Source organism: Equus quagga, chromosome 1 (assembly GCF_021613505.1).
Source record: "Equus quagga isolate Etosha38 chromosome 1, UCLA_HA_Equagga_1.0, whole genome shotgun sequence".
Classification (NCBI taxonomy): domain Eukaryota; kingdom Metazoa; phylum Chordata; class Mammalia; order Perissodactyla; family Equidae; genus Equus; species Equus quagga.
The window spans coordinates 147,976,612-147,998,595 of record NC_060267.1 but is presented as its reverse complement, the minus strand read 5'-3'; positions in this window follow the sequence as shown (position 1 = coordinate 147,998,595).

Genomic DNA, 21,984 nt, shown 5'->3' with positions numbered 1-21,984 from the left:
AACATTGTTGAAAGAAATTGAAGACAACACAAAGAAATGGAAAGATATTCCGTGCTATTGGATTGGAAGAATTACCATCATTACAATGTACATACTTCCTAAAGCAATTTACAGATTCAATGCACTCCCTTTCAAATTTCCAACATTTTTCACAGAAATAGAACAAACAATCCTAAAATGTATTTGGAACAACAAAAGACCCCGAATTGCCAAAGGAATCCTGAGAAAAAAATAACAAGGCTGGAGGTATCACACTCTCTGACTTCAAAATATCCTACAAAGCTATAGTAACCAAAACAGCATGGTACTGGTACAAAAACAGACACACAGATCAATGGAACAGAATCAAGAGCCAAGAAATATACCCACACATCTATGGACAGATAATTTTTGACAAGGGAGCCAACAACATACAACGGAGAAAGGAAAGTTTTTTCAATAAATGATGTTGGGAAAACTGGAGAGCCATATGCAAAAGAATGTAAGTATACCATTATCTTACACCAAACACAAAAATTAACTCAAAATAGATTAAAGACTTGAACATAAGACCTAAAACCATGAAACTTCTAGAACAAAACATAGGCAGAACGCTCTTCAACGTCGGTCTTAGCAGCATATTTTCAAGCACCATGTCTGACCTGGCAAGGGAAATAATATAAAAAATAAACTAAAAAGGTTTTGCACAGCCAAGGAAACCATCAACAAAATGAAAAGGTGACCTAACAACTGAAAGAAGATATTTGCAAACCATATATCTGATAAGGGGTTAATATCCAAAATATATAAACAACTCATACATCTCAACAACAAAAAACTAACAACCCAGTTAAAAACTAGGCCCAAGATCTGAACAGACATTTCTCCAAAGAAGATATACAGATGACCAAGAGGGACATGAAACAATGTTCAACATCAAATATCAGGGAAATGCAAATCAAAACTAAAATAAGATATCACCTCACTCTCATCAGAATGGCTATAATTAACAAGACAGGAAACTACAAGTGTTGAAGAAGATGTGGAGATAAGGGAACCCTCATACACTGCTGGCGGGAGTGCAAACTGGTTCAGCCACCATGGAAAACAGTATGGAGATTCCTCAAAAAATTAAGAACAGAACTACCATACAATCCAGCTATTTCACTGCTGGATATTTATCCAAAGAACATGAAAATGTAAATGCATAAAGACACATGTACCCCTGTGTTCATTGCAGCATTATTTACAATAGCCAAGACTTGGAAGCAACCTAGGTGCCCCTCAAGGGAAAAATGGATAAAGAAGATGTGGTGTATATACACAATGGAATACTACTCAGCCATAAGAAACGATGAAATCTGGCCATTTGTGACAACATGGATGGTCCTTGAGGGTATTATGCTAAGCGAAATAAGTCAGAGAGAGAAAGTCAAATACCATATGATGTCACTCATAAGTAGAAGATGAAAACAACAATAAACAATCACATAAGACAGAGATTGGAGTAGTGGTTAACAGTGCAGCGGCAGGGAGGGAGGAGGGCAAAAGAGGTGAGCAGGAACATGTGTGTGGTGATGAATTGTAATTAGTCTTTGAGTGGTGAACATGATGTAGTCTACAAAGAAATCAAAATATGTAACAATGTACACCTGAAATTTACATAATGTTATAAACCAATGTTACCATGATATAAAAAAAGAAAAGAAAAATGAAAACACTGTGCAAAGACTAGCTGGAAATGTCTCAAAGGTTAAATTATGTGGCATTTAGGTAGTTGAATTATGTGTAATTGTTTTATTTTGTATACATTTTTGTATTTTGCAACATTTCTCAAATGAGTATACACTACCTTCAAAATGATGGGGAAACAATGAACATTTGAAAATGCTTATGCATCATCTGAGTCCTTGGAACAGTAAGGAGACTCAAGCTGAGATTAAAATATTGTAAAATACTGAGGCCAGCCTGGTGGCGCAGCAGTTAAGTGCGCACCTTCCACTTCAGTGGCCCGGGGTTCTCTGGTTCAGATCCTGGGTGTGGACATGGCACTACTTGGCCATGATGTGGCAGGTGTCCCACATATAAAGCAGAGGAAGATGGGCACTGATGTTAGCTCAGGGCCAGTCTTCCTCAGCAAAAAGAGGAGGATTGGCAGTAGTTAGCTCAGGGCTAATCCTCCTGAAAAAAACAAAAATATTGTAAAATACTGGCAAGACCAATACTATTTGGATAACGTGGGACATCAAGGCTATAGCTGCAATTTTAGAATCCATAGTGCACTTTTGAACTTAGATCTCCATGCCTCCTCTTTGTCAGATAATTTCAACTGTGTAGGATTTCATATGTGTGTATTTATGCAGCTGTGGTGGGATGATCCCCTTCTTCTTGTTACACACGAACTCAGGAGGTCACTTAATCAAAACCAACTACATTCAATGAGCGCTTGTAATTTGTTTAGCACCAAGCTAGGAGCTAGTAAACATAAAATGAGACGCCACTATCAAGATTCTCAAGAGTAAGTTAGAAAGAAAACTTTCAGAATGTTGGACGTCCTAGCAGCAGGCAGTGTTAAACACTTTCAGTTGCCGCTGATGTTAGCATCCTGGTGCCACTTCTCTTGGTGATCTGTGTGATGGGTTGAATTACATCCCGCAAAAGATGTGTTGAAGTCCTAACTCCCAGTACCTCAGAATGTGATCTTATCTGGAAACAGAGTCTTCGCAAACATAATCAAGTTAAGATGAGTCTGTTATGGTGGGTCCCAATCCAAGAAGAGGGAAATTTGGACCCAGAGACACAGGGAAAATACCGTGTGAAGATAGAAGCAGAGATTGGAGTGCTGCATCTACCAACCAAGCAGTACTAAGAATTGCCGGCAACCAGCAGAGGCTACGAGAGAGGCATGGAACACATTCTCCCTTAGAACCGTCAGAAGGAATCAACTCTACCAACACCTTGATTTTGGACTTCTAGCTTCTAAATTTGTTGTTTTAAACCATCCAGTTTGTGGTGCTTTGTCATGGTATCCCTAAGAAACTAATACATTGTGAAAAAAAAAGAACCTGGGATACAGTCTGAGAAAAGAGGTTTATAATTATATGGAAGCATGCCATTTGTGATCCCCGAGAGCAGTTTTATAAGAGTGCGTGTGTTTGGTAGAGAGCTTCCAGATAGTTATCAGTTTCTCCCATCCTTATAAGTAAATGCCACTCATATCAAGAAGAGGCTACAGTTTTGTGCCTTTGGCCAATAGAATGCAATGGAAGTGACATTCTGGGACATCCAAACCAAGGCCCTAATAGAACAGGCAGCTTCTGCTTCTTGTCTTTCAGAGCCCAGCCTCCACGCTCTAATGAATTCCAAACCAAACTAGCGAATGATTAGAGAACACCCGAAGGGAGCTCCTGAATGAGGAGAGTCCATCTTGGATGTTCCAGTCCCATCTGAGCTCTTAGCGGATTGTAGCCACTTGAGTGACCCAAGTCAGCTTCATGGAGGACAAAAGTGCTACCTTGCTGAGCCCTGCCCCAATTCCTGACCCACAGAATTGTAATAAATAATTGTTTTTATTTTATTTTATCAAGTTTGGGGCTGTTTATTACAAGACAATGGATCACTGACACAATGTACACGAGTGTTGGGGACAGGGAGCAGAAATATGGAGATGGGAAACTGGTTCGATTAACAATGGGTTAAGGCAAAAATGAGTAGAGGAAGAAGGCATAGAATACTGAGATTAGGAATTGAGCGGTGAAAGTACAAAGTTAATCTGCTACAAATAAGGACTAGATTTGAGTTGTAGGTTTGATTGTCTCTAGGCCAGAGCAAGTTGAGCGTGCTTGCAGAAAGGAGCCAAGGATTGAGGAGTACTCGGTCATCTCCAATTTCACTTTTAATCTTTAGCTGTTCAAAGGACTTTCCCCACACAGTTTTGCCTAAACAGCAGAAGCCTAATGTGGTCCAACTCTAGACGCTCTGGTTCTTTGCCTCTTAGCAGTGAGTTTTCTCAATTCATTTTTCTCTTTGTTCAGGATAAGTTTTTCAGTTAAAAGTTCCTTATGTCTTTTAGAGGTGACATAACCATTTTTAGTAAATTGCCATATTTATTTATTGACCTATCTCATTCCTTAAATGCTTTAAGATGACTCCGGTCTAGCTCTCATGGTTCCGAAAATTCAAATCATAATTGTTAGCCCCAGCTACAAAGCCCACTTTTTGGTCCAAGGAATGTACAGACGTGAACAAGTGCTACGTTATGTCTCTGTGCTTTTTTGCACAGTGTTTCCTAAACATTCTAGACCCCAGAAATTGCTTCTCCTCCTCCCTTTCCTATCTTACACAAACATGCATTAGGGAAAATTCACACTCATGTTTGAAAACTAAAGACAGATGTTGCCTCCTTGAATCCTGTCTTGCAAGCTGCTAGGTATTTTTACTGTGCTTTTTATATGCTTCTCTCCTCCAACATTTTGCGCATATATGTTTCTCCTCTATAAGTCTGGGACCTCCACAAGGGCAGTCTTTCGTCTTATTCCTCTAAGCGCAGTATTTAGCTTGGTTCCCAGCACAGAAAATTGTTCAATAATATCAACTAATAAATGAACCTATGATCTCGTACGAGAATCTGTGACATTATGCTCTTGTATGAGTCATCTACCATCCCAATGCATGAGCAGTTCCTCATCTCGAGCTTGAAAGGAAGCGATTGCCTCTTGCCCCTGTCTACCCTACTCAGCTTTTCTGAAGTTTAACCAGTTAATCATCATAAAACACTCAGAAGACAAGGGATATGGAACAATGCCAGATGGTAACAAAATCCCAAGGCATCTCGAGGAGACTTGCCAATCAGCGAAAAGTCATGGAACGCCGCTTCAAGCACCAGATATTCTGACAGCTGCAGAATCTTGCCTGTAAATTATGCTGGTGTCAGGGATCCTGGGGGCTCAGCTATGCGTCCTGCTGATTGACGTTCACAGTCTCAGCTCCGCTAGCACCTGTTTGGGTGTATCATTGAAAGGTGAACACGTAACACCGCTGCACTTGGCTCTGCTATTCAATTTCACATGTGTTCTTTATTTATCTACAACAGTTGCAAACCTTTTATAGTTGTGAACTCTAACATCACAGGAATTCAAGGCTGTGATTGTCTAGGACAGGCTGACATTAGCCCTGGAATGTGGTGGTCAATTCTTGTCATGTAGTCCCACTTTGAATAATCAGATGTTGGATGAAAAGCGAATATTGCTGTTTAAATGCAAGTAAACATCCAAACAGCATACACAAATGCACCTTCTAAAATTTTCCACATTTTCCAATATTTCCACTTTCCAATATTTTCCAAAATTTACCACAGCAGTGGACGCTCTCACCTCCATTTAAGCCACTCCAGCTGATGCTGCAAAGGGCAGAGGTGAAGTGGTTCCATCAAGTCCTGCCCAAACTGAAGATTCGAGACAAAGTACTTGTTTTTAAGCCTCTAAGTTATAGGGCGGTTTATTATACAACAAAGGATTACTGATATGCTCCTCTCTCTATTCCTAATTCGTGCTCTTAGAAGCAGCTATTTTAAACTTGTTTTTCTATTTCTTCTGGAAATTGCTTCCATATTTCTAGTTACCATCACCTCAATACCAATTAAAGGAAGTTATGCACACTTTCTGAGACTCATTCTTGTCATCTGTAAAATAAGATAGTGATAATAGCATTGTCACTAGTTCTTTGAAGGATGACCTGAGACAATGAGCTTAGACACATGGTACAGGAAATGGCACTTAGTAACTACTAAATAAATTATAATTATGACTTTTATAATTAGGAGAAAATTACATTTTTCATGTCAATGTAGAATAATCAAGACAGTGGAAACTCATATCGGAGATAAGCATGGTCAAGGTTTGTCTAGATTTAAAATTAGTTTGAGCTTGAAAACAGAGGATTCTCTGTCAAGCACAGTTGAGTCTGTTCATATATATGTTTATATAGCTATTTCCTGAGTTTCTTTTTTTTTGCAGGGGAAGCTTCATCCTAAGATAACATTTGTTGCCAATCTTCTTCCTTTTTTCTTCCTCTCCCCTCTCAGCCCCCGCAATGCCCCAGTACACAGTTGTGTATAGTTGTAAGTTCTTCTGGTTCTGCCATGTGAGCCGCTGCCACAGTATGACTACTGACAGATGAGTGGTGTGGTTCCACGCCAGGCCTGCCGAAGCAGAGCGCACTGAACTTTAACTGCTAGGCAAACAGGGCTGGCTCTTGCATTTCTAAACAGTCGACATTATCTGTAAACTACAGAAGATGACTATGCTATAGTCTCCATCTCTCACCTATAGTAATATCACAAATTTTAGTTTAGTTAATGTTTAGTGTTCACATTATTATAAACAAATTTTTTATATCTGAACATATTCTGTTCTTCAACTGTTTCCTTTTTTCATTTTTTGAAGCTAATCTTTACAGATTTTCTGTTATTTTGCTCAATTTTCTATGTACCTGCCATTAATTCATGAACAAACTCTCTTCCTTAAGCTTTCCCCTGATTCTTGGTGGCCTAAATTTTCAAGTGAGTTACTAAAAATCTGCCTGGAACTGACAGTCCACGGCAAAGGCAAATTGATAGGTGGTTTTGAGTGTAGAGTGATAAGGAGTTAAGTGGATTTTTTTATTAACATACCCCAGTGTCATTCTCCATGGCTATGGTCTCTTGGCCTGAGGAATCCTTTAAACCCCTGCCCGAGGTGGATAAGCTTGGTGACCTAGGCAGGGAAAGAGGGCAGAAGTTCTTATCATCGCCTGTTTTCATTGGAAATTTCAATCATGTACTAGATATGCCTAATGACCACAGGATCCATAAGCAGCTTTCCAGAAAGTAAACCTGACACATCCTGGGGTTATGAAGGAGCTGTTATCTGGGTATACAGATTTGGAGAATGATGTGATTGGTCTAACTGCTCCTTAAACAAACTTTCCATCCTTCTTTCTGGCCCTCCACCCAACACATCAACCTTGGGCCCCACTTTCAGGGGTAGTTGGAACTTTCAATTTCTGAGCCTTTCCAGCATTCTGTGGCGTAAATCAATTCGCTCCTTGAAGCTCTCCTATTGCACACTTTCAGCTCTGTCAGTATACTGAATCAGTTATCACTTATGCGTATTCTTTCTGGCTTCCAAAATGAATTAACCTTTTAAATGAGCTACTGTCTCCTCACTAATTCTCATATCCCATACTTTTATTTCTTTACGTTGTCCACATTTTTATTCCTTTACTTCTACTTTAGTGGATTTTAAGAGGTAAATGTATTTATTAACATGTTTAACTGAGAACTTTCTGTATCTCCAGCCCATTATTCTCAAGCATTCTCTGGGATTAGAATCAGAAGTCAAGAGTGGACCAAGAGAAGTTGGGTTCTGAAGAGAACAGTCCCCTCCTCTCTATACCCTGGGACGGGCATGTTTCAGGGGAACTTCCAAGCTCATTGGTTAGTGAAGTTCTCACAATTGTGGTAGAGATTTCTGGAACACCTCCCTCGGAATTAGGCAGGGACTGACTCCTCAGAAAATTTTACAGTGGAATGAAACTGGGCCAGAGAAATGAGATAACAAAGACTGTTGGAGTGAAGGTTATTATCCTTTATAGATTTGGAACCAGGGGCCACTCTTTCAGTCTTGCCAATACACTCAGATTAGGAAAACTCATTTCCCAAGTGGAAGGAAAAAAACTTTCCATGGGTTCCCATAAAGCCAAAGTGCAAACATAATCTACACATAGAACTTTTAGAAATGACAAAAGACAATACTGAAGCCACTTGCTGCCACAGCCCCATCCCTCCTTGCCTGTTGCTTCTTCCCTTCTCAGGACTGCTTCACTCTAAATTTCTAAAAAGTCAACCTGCCTGGAAATTACAGTTTTATATAAAAACTGGCTACTTCAGCTTTCTTTTCACATCCCAACTCTGCTGGTTGAGTGAAGATCTTGTCCCAGCGTGAGACATTTTTCATTTTGAGAAACGGTCAAGGAATATGCTCTCCTTGACTGGGTCTCCTGATACATGGGTTTCCAGGACTTACCCTCAAGCATCATCTTCCCACTCTGCAGTTTAGAATAAGTTTTTGGAAGTAGAGATGATATTAAAGAATAATAGAACTTGCGACTCTTAAAATCAATTAGAGTTTAGTTAGAAAATTCCCCCTAAATAGCAAAAAATACGCATACATACATATATATTATTATATTTGTATATAATATATATTTTTTATTTCAAATTTGTGGACTGTTTTCTTTTGAATGCATGATGAAATTAAATCAGACTTTTTGTTTTACTCTTCTGTTATCTAATATTCAATACACTGAGTAAACCTGAATAGACCAGTTTGACAATCTTAATTGTTAAGAATCAGATAAGTACTCTTCTCTTTGCATTTATTTGTCCCCTCCTAAACTATAGTAACTTTGTCCATCTTGAAGAAGTATGTTCTTAGAACCAAAAGGGTGGCAATTTACTAAGTTACACACAGTGAGGGCTCCTCATCCACTTCTCACCCATTTTTTATGTGAAATCCCACAGGCAAAAGCACTGGGATTTCTATTCTGTTCACATTCTTGTAGTGTTACTGCATCCTGCACTGCCTTTTGCTAAAAAAGGATAACAATTCCTAAATGGTATATTCTAGCAGAAAAATCAGCCTGGGCATCTTATGAAAACAAGTTCTTCAAGATCTAAGTAGTGACTTCCCTCTCCCTCTCGCTCCCCTTCCGTCCCTTCCTTTTCCGTCTTCTTCTTCATACGACTGCTTGGTTACAACTGAAATAAGGTTGTCCAAAAAAGATATTTAAGTCTATTTAAGAGATTTAAAAAGATAGGCAAGATAGTTTTAACTGTTGGAGTCTTGGTGATAGAACTCTAACATGGTTTTAAGACTTGACTCTTCCCTCGTCCATATCCTCTTTGTTTCAGAAATCTTAAATTGATTTGTCCAGACAGATCAAAGAGGAAAAAGTTTTTCCACTGGGATTATTGCTTCTGAGGGTGAACAAAAGATAGACGATGAGTTACAGGCTAGAAAAAAAAAGCACAGTGATCAAGTTTTATTATCTTTTATAAGGCCAACTAATGATGACTTTCACCATTCTCCTAATAAAAAGAAGCTACAGTATTTCTATTTTGCGCTAATCTCTGTGAAATTTATTATATTTATTATATACAATTAACTATACTATATAGTTAATATATAGTTATTATTATATTTATTAATATCTTACCCTTTATGTTTAGAGTCAAATATTCTTATTATTTCCAATTCTTTCCTCCGTAGCACTAAATTAAGATGCGGTGGCTGCAAAGCTACCACCACCTCTTGAAGTCATCATGGGCAACTTTTTTTGAGCCTCATTGTTCTCTTCTGTAAAACAGGGTAACAATATTCTAGCTATGTGTAAGTTTAGCTGGGATTTGGAAAAATAGAGAATTCTATGTCAACCTCACTCTAGTCAGCTTATTGTCACACATATATATTTGTCTACATATGTGTTCCTGTGTGTGTGTGTGTGGAGAGAGAGAGAGAGACAGAGAAACAATTCTGGAGATAGAAAAGGGAAAGAAATAATATCTGAAAGAGAGGATTAGGATAATTATGTGTACACATATATATTTATGTATACACACACACACACACATACCTAATTTAACTGTGCATAAAACCAACTACGATTATGTTAACACAACACGAAAATATCCTTAAAAGAAATACTCTCCAAAATATTTTCTTTTGCCTTTACAGGGGCACAGGGTAAAACACAGAAAAATTGAATCCAACTACATTGCCATTTTGTTTGTTCAAATGTGAACATTGCATAGAAGGTAGAATTAGGCTCATCTGAATATATTACATGAACATTTGCCAGTTTGATCTTTGTTCAGTATAAATGTGTTTCATGAATTAATGTCACCCCTTGTTCTTTCTAGATGCTGTCAAATTCCTGTCATTCTTTTTTTGTATTCAGCTATTTGATGCAGGGGAAAAAACACTGTGGCAGAGGGTATAATTTTGCAAACAAAAACAGCCCTAAATGGTAGCTGTGGCAGGTGGTCGTGAGGTGAGTATGTGAGATAGGTGCAGGGGGGTGTAAGATATAAGATTAATCATATTTAAGAGTACTTCACATCATAATAATACATAGATGTTTTTGTAGGAATAGCTGCCTAGTCTAAGGCTTGAGAAAGAGATCTATTTGAAAAGGTTCTATGACTGCCATAAAACAAAAGGATTAGGTTCTTGGCTGTCTCTTAATGCTCATTGAGCTAAACAGGCCCGCCTTAGGGCACTTGAACAAGAGACTTACAAGACATTTGTCATACCTCAGAAAATATAAATCCGTGGACAATGTCAGAATAGTATCAGTAAATATTTTGTTAATTTTGATAAGATTTCCCTTTATGGATCATAACCAGAGTTCACCATTTATTCCAGAAACAGAAGAATAATCTATTGAAGTATTTATGTTCTGTTTTCATTATTATAGTAGGGGGAACATGATAGCAAGAATCAACCTCCCAAATCCCTCCAAATTTTGCGGAAGAGATTTTCACCCTTTACAATGGTATTGTAGGGCCCAAAGCAGTCATTGCCAGACACTCCAAACACAGCAATGCATGAAGGCTTTTGTTTGGGGCGGTGGGGGGAAGAATCTTCAGGTGGGGAACATGAAGAAGGACAAACCATGACAGGAAGATATTCTTGCCAGCTTCTCTAAGATTAGGAAATGACAACTTTAATGACTCTTCTGTGAATGGAAGACTCCAACCAGCTCTGTTGCAAAGCTCCTTCAAGGGACGAGACCATTTATGGGGCAAGAAGAGAAACCAAAGGGTGGAGGAAAGGAGTAGGGTGAAAAGAAATGGCTGAGGCCCTGAGATCTGAGGTCAGAATTCCTCATGACCAATATCAGCCCAGAGCAGCTGAACTTCCCTCCTATATGAAACTATAAAGACTGGAATTTTGAACTTATTTGTAGCACCAAGTGTGGAATGAAGATGAAAGGCCCTTTCTCAGGCATTCTGTAGTGCAAAGTGTCCATAAAGTTGAATATCCCTGGATAAGGGAAGAGCTCTCACACTCACGACTGAGATAGAATTTTCCACCAGCTGAGCCATGTGAGGATCTCAGAACTTCAAGTGACTTAATAAAATGAAGGAATGTGACATTTTTCGCATGTGAGTTTGTGGAGTAAAATTTACAGCATTTACAGCATTTTTCATGCAGGCAGATCTACAAGAGTAAAACTATAAGGTAGATGCTGTCTTTCACTAGAGGAGCTTACAGTACAGTGGGAGATGAATCATCAATTACAGTACTGGATTATTGGGTCACTAATAAAATAGAGGCCCGTCCAAAGAGCTATGGACTGAGCTGGAGACAGGAGGGAAGGGAATCCTTCTCAGGTGAAGCAACATGAGATGTGTCTTGAAAGATGAATAAGAGCTTTATCAACGGAAAAGAGGCAGGAAGGTATTCCACATAGGCATAAACGTCGTCAATGTGCATCACGAAATAATGGGAATTTTAAAGTTTAGTAACGAAGAAGAAAGGGGAGTGGTTGCAGATAAAACTAATGGCGTGAGTAGGAGCCAGACTTTGAAAGGCCTTGCAAGCCAAGAAGTGGGTTTGCTATTTTTGATGTCCACAGGATACCTGTGGGGTTTTTCAAGCAGCAAAGCAATACAGTCAGATCCTCGAAGTAGGAAAATGTGGTGGGTAAATACGGAGAGAGAAGGAGAGGTAAGATTAGAGAAAATTACCCACTGATGTTCCCATTCGGGTTATTTTACTTTAGATTTAGATCTTGATACAGAAAGGAGATAAACACGAATGTCCAATCCACCACTTACAATGGAAGCCTTCTTGATTTCGTTCATTCTGGGTCTCTGGGTCACAATTGGAAAAACCAACACAAGTCTATTTGTTCACTACCTGATACAACTCTCTACAGAAATTCCCAAGTGGGTGAGGGTAGCCATAAATGTGTATTTTTATATTATATTTTGATCAATGGGAAAAAGCAGTTTTCTCAATTTGTGGGCAGTGTAGATGAGAGTTCAAATAAGAATGTAAGAAAGTAACAGATTCATTGGTTAGGATGATCAGCTGTAGTGTATGCAACCGTTGTTCTCCCAGAGATTTCCCAATTAAGTGAGCCAGACTGTTCAATATTGCCCTGAAATGTGTTTTTCCTGAGGTCCTAAATGTCACACATCACCCAGCCTTTATCCTCAGCTTGGCATTGTGCACAACAGAATCCATCTTGCCCAGGCGGCAGAGAAATAAACATCATTAACACACATAGGAAGATGTGCATGGATTGGAACAAAGCAACTCAGAACCCTAAGGTATTCTTGATGTCAACTGTCTCTCTGGGATGCAAGAATGATAAACTAAGGGAGCCCAGACTTGGCTCTTTAAACTTGTTTGAGCTTCACATCATCTGAAATGTATAACTAGCTACTCTGTTGAAAACTTTTTTCTGGAAAGCAAAGACATAAATATAGCTATGAAATGTCAGAAAAGACCCCATACAGCCTTGGATGGGTGTCTCACTCAGTCTAAGTGGTGCCAGATGCACTCGTCATATAGCAATGCTCAGACTTGGCCCATCTGTAGGGACAGCAACTATGTTCGCATAAGCACTGTATTGCAACTAATGACAGCCAGCCAGTCTGGATTGCCAAGTCACATATCTCTTACTCAATAGCACCAAGGTTCTACACAGGGTCCCCAGATTAAAGTAACACCTTGTAATAGTAATGGTGGGCTTTATGTTGATCCAATTAGCTGTTCTCTAGCATTAGCACTTAGAGAGAGAACCTGTGCTGCAAGTAACAATTGAGAGCCTATGAGAATTAAGAAATGTTGGTGACAACTCTGTCAGCTCCTGTCAGGCTTTTTGGTGGATCCTGCCTGGGTCCAAGAAGAGTGAACAGATAAAGACATGCCTATTTTAGAGCCATCCTTCCATTGCATTGAAAGTACAATGATGACCTGAGCATTTACTGAATAGGATAATATCAAGAGAAAACACTAAAAGGGATAGTGTGCCAGAGAGGGGGGGAGAGGGAGAGGGAGAGGGGGAGAGAGAGAGAGAAACACAGAGAGAGAGAGAGAGAGAGAGAGGGATGGAGAAGTCCTCCTAAACGGAAAAATAAAATGCATTTGAAACCTATAATTTTAGGGTAATGTTGGGTTAATTTCTTGCTTTGAATGAAGCAGATTGGAGAAATTCCACACATGGGTAAAGCACACTGGAAAATCAAACCCTAGTGGAAGTGAATCTCAATTAAATGGAGCGGTACAGGATATCTCTAAGGGATTATCTCAAAGCACCTTGGAGATGAGAGGTGCAGGCACAAGTAGTTTCAAATAGCTCATTTAATACAGCCATTGTTTTCGTAATGAAGCCCATAGACTTTTAAGCTGGATGTAAATCTCTAGGCTTAAGGCTGGTGCAGGGATGGGAGAAGGGCAGAAAATTAGTCTAAAGGAATAGGCAAAATGGGATTATAAATAGACTTTAATGCTAGTTTTTAAAGTTTGCAATTTGTTTTGCAGGAAATGGACGTGGGAGGGGGCAGCTTGAAGATGCAAACCAAGAATGGCATGGTTAGAATTCAGGCGATGACTATGTCGGCCGATGTCACATTTTGAGGGTTTAGTTCCTATTTGACTGTGGAGGACTGACAAGGAGGGACGTATGAGAATGAATTCTAGATTTCCGGCCTTCAACATCAGGTGCGTGACTGTACCACCAAAAAAGAGAGGAAAGATGTGATTTACTTTTTAAAAAGCTAAAGATAAAAGCTACTGCATCAAAATCTTATTAGGTGCAAGGCAATGTATAAAGCCATTTACATACATATGTTTATTTAATCCTAACAACCCTGTGAAGGTTTATATAATTGGGATTATTTCCCAATTTTACACGGAAAGAAACTAAAGCTTAGCAAGATCTCTCAACTTCCCTGAGGTCATCTAGTTCATAAATTGTGGATACAGAATTCAAACCCAGATATGATTAATTTCAAAACAATTCTGATTTCTGCAATTCCACCAAGGACAGTGAGTTATTTTGATAGTGAAGTGGAAGCAGTAGCTGTCCTGCTCTGTTAACTCATTGATTCATTCATTCATTCCTGCAGCAACACTTATTGAAAACTTATTATACATGGACAAGTTCTTTTCTTCAGACTGTTTCAACTAGGGGAAACAGATCTCTGTTAAATTGTCATATTTTACCTGGAGTGCCCATGCGTTATATTCTTTCCACTCTGGCCTGAGGGATTATTACAAATAAATGCTAGTTATTATTAGTGGTAACAAAAGTAGCAGTTGTATTAATAGACCTCCAAACATTAGTGTGTTAAAATTCGTGTTTAAAACGTCACGTTTATACTGAAAATTAGGAACCCTTCCAAAATGTAATCCTCCAGCCAATAATAGGATCCCAAAATGAGGCTTTATAAGAGCAAAGGTAAATGACTTTGCCAGAGGCACATGCCAGATAAGAGACATCCACAACTCCTAAAATTTATACTGATTGCTTTCAGGGACATCACAGATTTAATTCATTTTACAAGGACATCTGGCCAAGAGGTTGAGTAGCAGCTGAAATCTAGTCCAATCTCCCCTTGCCGAGTATCAGTCCACAGTTCCTTTTACCAATTCACACATCCCCTGTCCATTCACCAAGCCAAACGTCAAAGCGCTTGTGTCTTCCCAAAGGGAAAGAGTGTTATTTCAAATTCTCACAAAGTGCCTTGTTGGCTAGTGGTGACCACAGCTGGTTTGAATGCTCACCTGTGAACCCCGACTCCACAGTCCCTGAATGAAGTAGTCGGTACTATAGTTTACCTGAGATTAGTTTTTTAAAAGTAACATTTTAAATATAGGTAAAGACATGTTTTCAAGCTGTAGGAATTTCAGAATATGATTAGAATTCTCTTAATTATTTCTAAACAATTTGCCTTTTGGCCGTTCATGAGGTTTTCAAGGTGCAATCAGACAGATAGGACTGAACAAATACCAGCAAGGCAGAGTGCAGCTTGTTTCTATAGATGCCATCACATTCCTAATTATTATTAATAATAATAATGTCACACTGTTATGTCTAGTCTCTGTATATCTATAATATCTTTGGTACTATTTTCAAACTATAAATGAAGCACTGGTTGGAACTTCACAGTGGGGGGATTTTGAGGACTTTATCCCATGCCCTAAATGGAAAATGCTTTCATCTCAATGTAAGAAAAAGGAAAAAAGTCTGTCTGAATTCATGTTCTCATGGCAGCACATTCTAAGATGAAAGGCTACGCCAGAATAGTACAAAACATCTGGAGGTGCCATTACAAAAGGGGTCAGTGTTTGACCACAGCCAATGGAAGGAGCTATATATATATATATATATATAGCAAACAAATTCTATGCATCCAATTGGATGCCTTTGCTTCTTTTCCTCTTGGTTCTCTGCTGGAGTTACATATTCCTGAATTTCTCACTGCTGCTTTTTGTGATTGTGAAACCTCTACTAACCCACCCATTCATCATGCTCCCCATTTCTTTCAAGTGCCTGTTTGAAGCTTATCAAAGTCAATTCTCTCACAGTCTTTTAAATTTTCCCCTTAAATAGCCTCCAAGCTGAAGGTCCCTGATCCTGCTGTTTCTGTTTACTCTAAAGTAGTACCTGTGGATAACGGATATTCCAGTGACCATTTCCAGCTTAATGATTCTCAAATTATTCACGTGGCCAGTCAGTGTCACGAATGTCCCAGGGATTCATCATGAAGATGACTAAAACCCCAAGAAAGTGGTGAAACTCACAATTTGGATGTTTCAGACGGATGTGACCTAAATGCCCTGAGCTTGAAGAGTCATGCTTGTACTCTTAGAGAAGTTTCACTTTGATCAGGTGCTCTGAAAAATGTAACTGGGGGCATTGGTGACTTTTGCTTTTGGTAATAGCAGACTAGGCTAAGTAGACCAACGCTCTTGCTGGGTATGATTAGAATCACTGGAAATAAAGTGTACTTGAAGACACTGGACTGATAACAAGGCTATGAAGAATTACCAGAAAAAAGATCTAGGAAAAAACTGAAAACTCAGAGAGGTAAGATTGTCATTTGAGGCTGCTTTCCTCCCAAGTCCTTTGCTGAATTCAGAAGAAAGAGAGAGCTTGAGAAGCTAAACAGTACACTTGACGGCCTCATGAGTCGAGGGGTACAAAAATTGGATTCTAAGCCTTCCAAAATCTTCAGTTTGGATTAGAATAGGTGTAGGCAAACTTTCTCTTTAGAGGGCCAGATAAATATTCTTGCCTTTGCAGGTCTTACCACTATTGTAACTACTACACTCTGCTGTTGTAGCACAAAAGTAGCTGTAGGCAATTCTTAAATGGAGGTGCTTGTGTCCCAATAAAACTTTATTATAAAACCAGTCAGTGGGGCTGCTTGCCAACCCCTTGATTATAATGACAAAGGGTAAACTAGAGATAAAAGAGCTTTCACATGGACTATACCTCTGCTTCAATTCTTGAAATTAGATTAAGGCAATCATGGATTGTAGTGATCCTATGCACTTGCCAGAAAGAAATTCAAATCATCTCTAGAAGAAGGTAACATAACGCAAGGCTTCAGTGTATTTCTATAATTTTTGAACTTTTTGAGATGACTGTATATTCACATGTAGTGATAAGAAATAATACAGTGAGATTTTGTATATCTTTCACACAGTTTCCTTCAATGCATAAATCTTGCATAAACATAGCACAATATCACAACCAGGAAATTGGCATTGATAGAATCCACTCACCTTTAGATTTTGTCAGTTTCACATGCACTTTATGTGTGTTTAGTTCATTGCAATTATGTCACAAGTGTAGATACATGTGACCACCAGCACAGTGAAGACATAGAAAAGTTCCATTATAAGTATCCACTTTGTGGGCACAACCGCCTCACTCCATCACGCCTCCTAATGCCTGGCAACCACTAATCTGTTCTCTGTCTCTTTAACATTGTCATTTCAAAAATATTATGAGTGAAATCCTACAGAATGTAACTGTGTTGGTCTGCTAGGGCTGCCATAACAAAATACCACAGACTGGAGGGCTGAAACAACAGAAACATATTTGCTCACAGTTCTGGAGGCTAGAAGTCCAAGACCAAAGTGTTGGTAGGGTTGGTTTTTCCTGAGGCCTCTCTCCTTGGCTTACAGATGTCACTTTCTCCCTGTGTCCTCATCTGGTCACTCCTCTGTACCCACACATCCCTGGTCTCTCCTCATTCTTATAAGGACACTAGTCACATTGGATCAGAGCCCCATCTCAATGGCCTCATTTTAACTTAATCATCTCTTTAAAGATATTTCCAAATATAGTTACATTCTGAAGTACTGGGAACTGGGACTTTAAAATATGAATTTGAGGGGGACATAATTCAACCCATAACAGCAATCTTTTGAGGTTGACTTTTTCACTCAGCAAAATGACATTGAGAGCCATCCATGTTGTTGTGTGTGTGTTTTTTTTTTTTTGGTTTTGTTTTTTTTTTGCCAAATAGTAGTCCATGATACAGATATATCAGCTTTTTAACCATTCACCTCCTGAAGGACACTGGGTTTTTTACAGTTTGGGGCTATTACAAACAAAGCTATTATGAACACTCATGTGCACGTTTTTGTGTGAACATAAGCTTTTATTTCTCTGCAATAAATGCCCAGTAGTGTAACTGCTGAGTTTGTGGGAAGCACATATTTGGTTTCAAGAAACACTGTTAGTTAGTAAGAAACTGCTATACTCTTTTCCAAAGGGACTGTACCATTTTACATTCCCACCAGCAATGTTTGAGTGATCCACTTTCTCCATAAACTCACCAGAATTGTTGTCGCTACTGTTTAATTTTGTGATTCTGTTAGGTATACAGAGATACCTCATTGTAATTTTAATTTGCACTTTCCTAATGGCCAATGATGTTGAACATCTTTTCACATGCTTGTCATCTGTGTATACTCTTCAGTGAAATGTCTGTTTATGTGTCTTGCCTATTTCTAATTGGATTGCTTGTTTTTTTACTGTTGAGTTTTCTTTATATCTTCTAGATAATAGTTCTTTGTCAGATATGCAGTTTGCAAGTATTTTCTCCCAGTCTATAGCTTGTTTTTTCATCCTCTTCATGAAGTCTATTACAGAGCAAAGTCTTAAATTTTGATGTGATACAACTTATCAACTTTTCCTCATAAGGACCTTGCTTTTCATGTCAAGTCTAAGGGCTCTTTCCCGGGTCCTAAAAATTTTCTCCTGTGCATTTTTCTAAAAGATTTAAAGTTAACATAAAGTTACATTTTACATTCAATCTATGATCCATTTTGAGTAAATTTTTGTGTAAGATATAAGGTTTACGTCAAGGTTCCTTTTTTTGCCTATGCATGTCAAACTGCTCCAGCACGATTTTTTGGAAAAGATGATCTTTCCTCCATGGAACTGCTTTTGCACATTTATCAAAGACCAGTCGGACACATATGTGTGTGCCTTGTGACCCAAGTACACAAGAATGAAGATATGTACAAAAGAAAGTATTTGTCCTTTCCACTATTATTTATGGTAGCAGGGAGATAGAGGCATATTAGAAGTCCATCATTAAGAAAGAAAATAAATTAAAATTGAGTAGGTAAATCTGTATTTTACATATAGACAAAGCTTAAATGCACATTATTGAGTGAAAATATATGAACAGAATAAAGTCTATATAATAGGATTTTTGTAAATTAAAAACAGGACAAAATGCCACATACTATACAAAAATGCATGTTCATATGAGGATATATTAGAATGAGGCACCTACCGGGGGAGGATACTGCTAGTGACAATGGGGATAAAGGAAAAAGTTTAAAAGGAGAAAAGCTTTGCAGAAAACACTGATTATAGTGTTTTCTGAATTGGGGAATATATCTAAACCAACTCTTTGCACTTAACCTTTTTAAAAATTTGAAAATGTAAACATAGAACAAAGAATTGAAACCTGCCTTGTTGGTCTCCAAGTTGAATCTCTTCTCTTGTAATGTTAACTTGGCAAGAAAAATAGTCAGTTATTCAACTGGAAGTCTTTTCCACAGGGAGACCTTTTTCAAGTTTTTGCATTAGTCTCTTTGTTCAACCAGTAAAAAGCAGCCTCCAAGAACACTTCTAACCCAGCAAGTTGGGTCCAGGACGCTCATTGTCCTGGTTATAGCCATCTTAGGCTCTTCCAGTTGCTATTTGACATGGTAGCAGATTTCTTATTAGAAGACAAACGTTTTATTTAAACTTAATTGACATCTCCCTCCAGCTACTTTAGAAGCAGTTGTAAGAATTTTAGACCTGCTGATGCATCTACAAGTTGTAAGACATGAACAAGATTCCAACAGTCTCCAGTTTGCCAGAGGCTCCTTCTGACAAACACTTCTTCCTCTCCTTTAAGAATCGGTATGAAAGAAATGAATGCTGTGAACTGCTGTAACACTATTTTGATTTAGAAATTTGACCCCACCTTACACAACTATTATTCCTTCTCAGAATGAAGCTCTTGCCCCATTCATTCCATGATTTTTCCTATTCTCTTTGCTTAGGAGGCTTTCTCCAAAAGAAATGTGCTCCCCTCCCCACCACAGCACAAATATCTCCTTACTCAGTCATCTAATTCTGATCTTCATTTTAACTTTAGTTTAAGCTTCGACTCTTCCATTAGGCCTTCTTGGAAAATGTAGGCCATATTTTCCTTACATCTCTCTATGGTTATAACAGCACTCACATACTTTTCCACCCAAAAAATAAATTTGTTAAATAATCCCACTTATAATAGCACCAAAAATAATTACATACTTAGCAACAAATTTGACCACGGGGGTGAAGGATCTATACACTGAAAACTATAAAATACTGATGAAAGAAATTGAAGAAGATGCAAATGAATGGAAAAACTGCCTGTGTTCATAGATCATAAGAATTAATATTGTTAAAATGTCCATACTACTCAAAGAATTGCAGATTCAAATGCAATCCCCATCAAAATTCCAATGGCATTTTTCACAGAAATAGAAAAAATAATCCTGAAATTCATATGGAACTATGAAAGGCCCCACATAGCTAAAGCAATCTTGAGCAAGAAGAGGAAACCCGGAGGCATCACACCTCCTGTTTTAAATCTATTCTGCAAAGCTATAGTGATCAAAACAATGTGGTATTGGCAAAAAAGCAGACATATTGATCAATGGAACAGACTAGAGATCCCAGACCCACGCATATACGGTCAACTAATTTTCAGCAAAGGTGCCAAAAATACACAATGGGGGAAGAATAGTCTTTTCAATCAATGGTGTTGGAAAAATTGGATAGCTACATGCAAAAATGAAATGGGACCCTTATCTCACACCATAGACATAAATCAACTTAACATGGATCAAATACTTAAATGAAATACCCAAAACCATAAAACTCTTAAAAGAAAATGTAGTGAAAAGGTCTTTGGCATTGGCCTTGGCAGTGATTTTTTGGATCTGACACCAAAAGCACAGGCAACAAAAGCAAAAATAAGCAAGTGGGACTATATCAGACTAAAATGTTTCTGATAGCAAAGGAAACAAAAAATAAAAAGGTAGCCTATAGAATGCGAGAAAATGTCTGCAAACCATATATCAGATAAAGAGTTAATATCCAAAAATACAAGAAACTCATACAACCCACTATCAAAAAACAACTCAATTAAAACAATGGGTAAAGGACCTGAATAGACATTTTTCTGAAGAATACATACAAATGGCCAACAGGTATGTGAAAAGATGCTCAGCATCACTAATCATGAGGGAAATGCAAATCAAAAACACAATGAGATATCACCTCACACCTGTCAGAATGGCTATTATCAAAAAGACAAGATATAAATGCTGACAAGGATGTGCAGAAATGGGAATTCTTGTATACTACTGGTGGGAATGTAAATTAGTACAGCCATCATGGAAAATAGTATGGAAATCCCTCACAAAATTAAAAATAGAACTACCATATGATTCAGCAATTCCACTTCTCGGTATATACCCAAAGGAAATGAAATCAGCATTTTGAAGAGATATCTGCAATCCCGTGTTCACTGAATCATTATTCACAATAACCAAGTATAGAAACAACTTATGTGTCCATTGATAGATGAATAGATAAAGAAAATTTTGTGTACACACATACATGCACACACACAGGAATATTATCCAGCCATAAAAAAGAAGGAAATCCTACCGTTTGCAACAACATGAGGAGGCCTATGCTAAGTGAAATAAGCCAGATAAAGACAAATACTGTATGGTCTCCCTTTTGTGTGGAACCTGAAAAAAAAAACAAAAACAAAAAGACAGAAACATTGAATTCATAGTAACAGAGAATAGAATGGTGGCAGCCAGGAGCTGGGGGGATGGGAGAAATAGGGGCATGTTGATCAAAGGTACAAACTCTCAGTTGTAAAACGAGTAAGTTCTGAAGGTCTAATATACAGCATGCTGACTATAGCTAATTGTATAATTACATAAACTAATTATAGTTCATTGTATTGCATACGTGAAATTTGCTAAGAGTAGACCTTAAGTGTTCTCACCAAAAAAAATTTAAAAAGGTAACTATGTGAGGTGATGGATGGTAATCATTTCACAATGTGTACATATAGTGAATCATCACATTGGACACTTTAAATATATTCAAATTTATTTACCAATTATACCTCAATAAAGCTGGGGGAAAAAGAATCACTTATATCCTGCTTCCTCCATGTATCTTCTTTCCCTCTTGTGGACATTCACGATTTTCAGACCCTTCCCCTTTTCCCTCTCCAGGGAATTCTTAATATCCCTCACTCCTACCACACTCTTTCACGACCGCAGCAGGAACATGACACTCCGCTTATGGAAAGTATATTAATTCAACTGCCCCAATATAGTAGCCCACTAACAG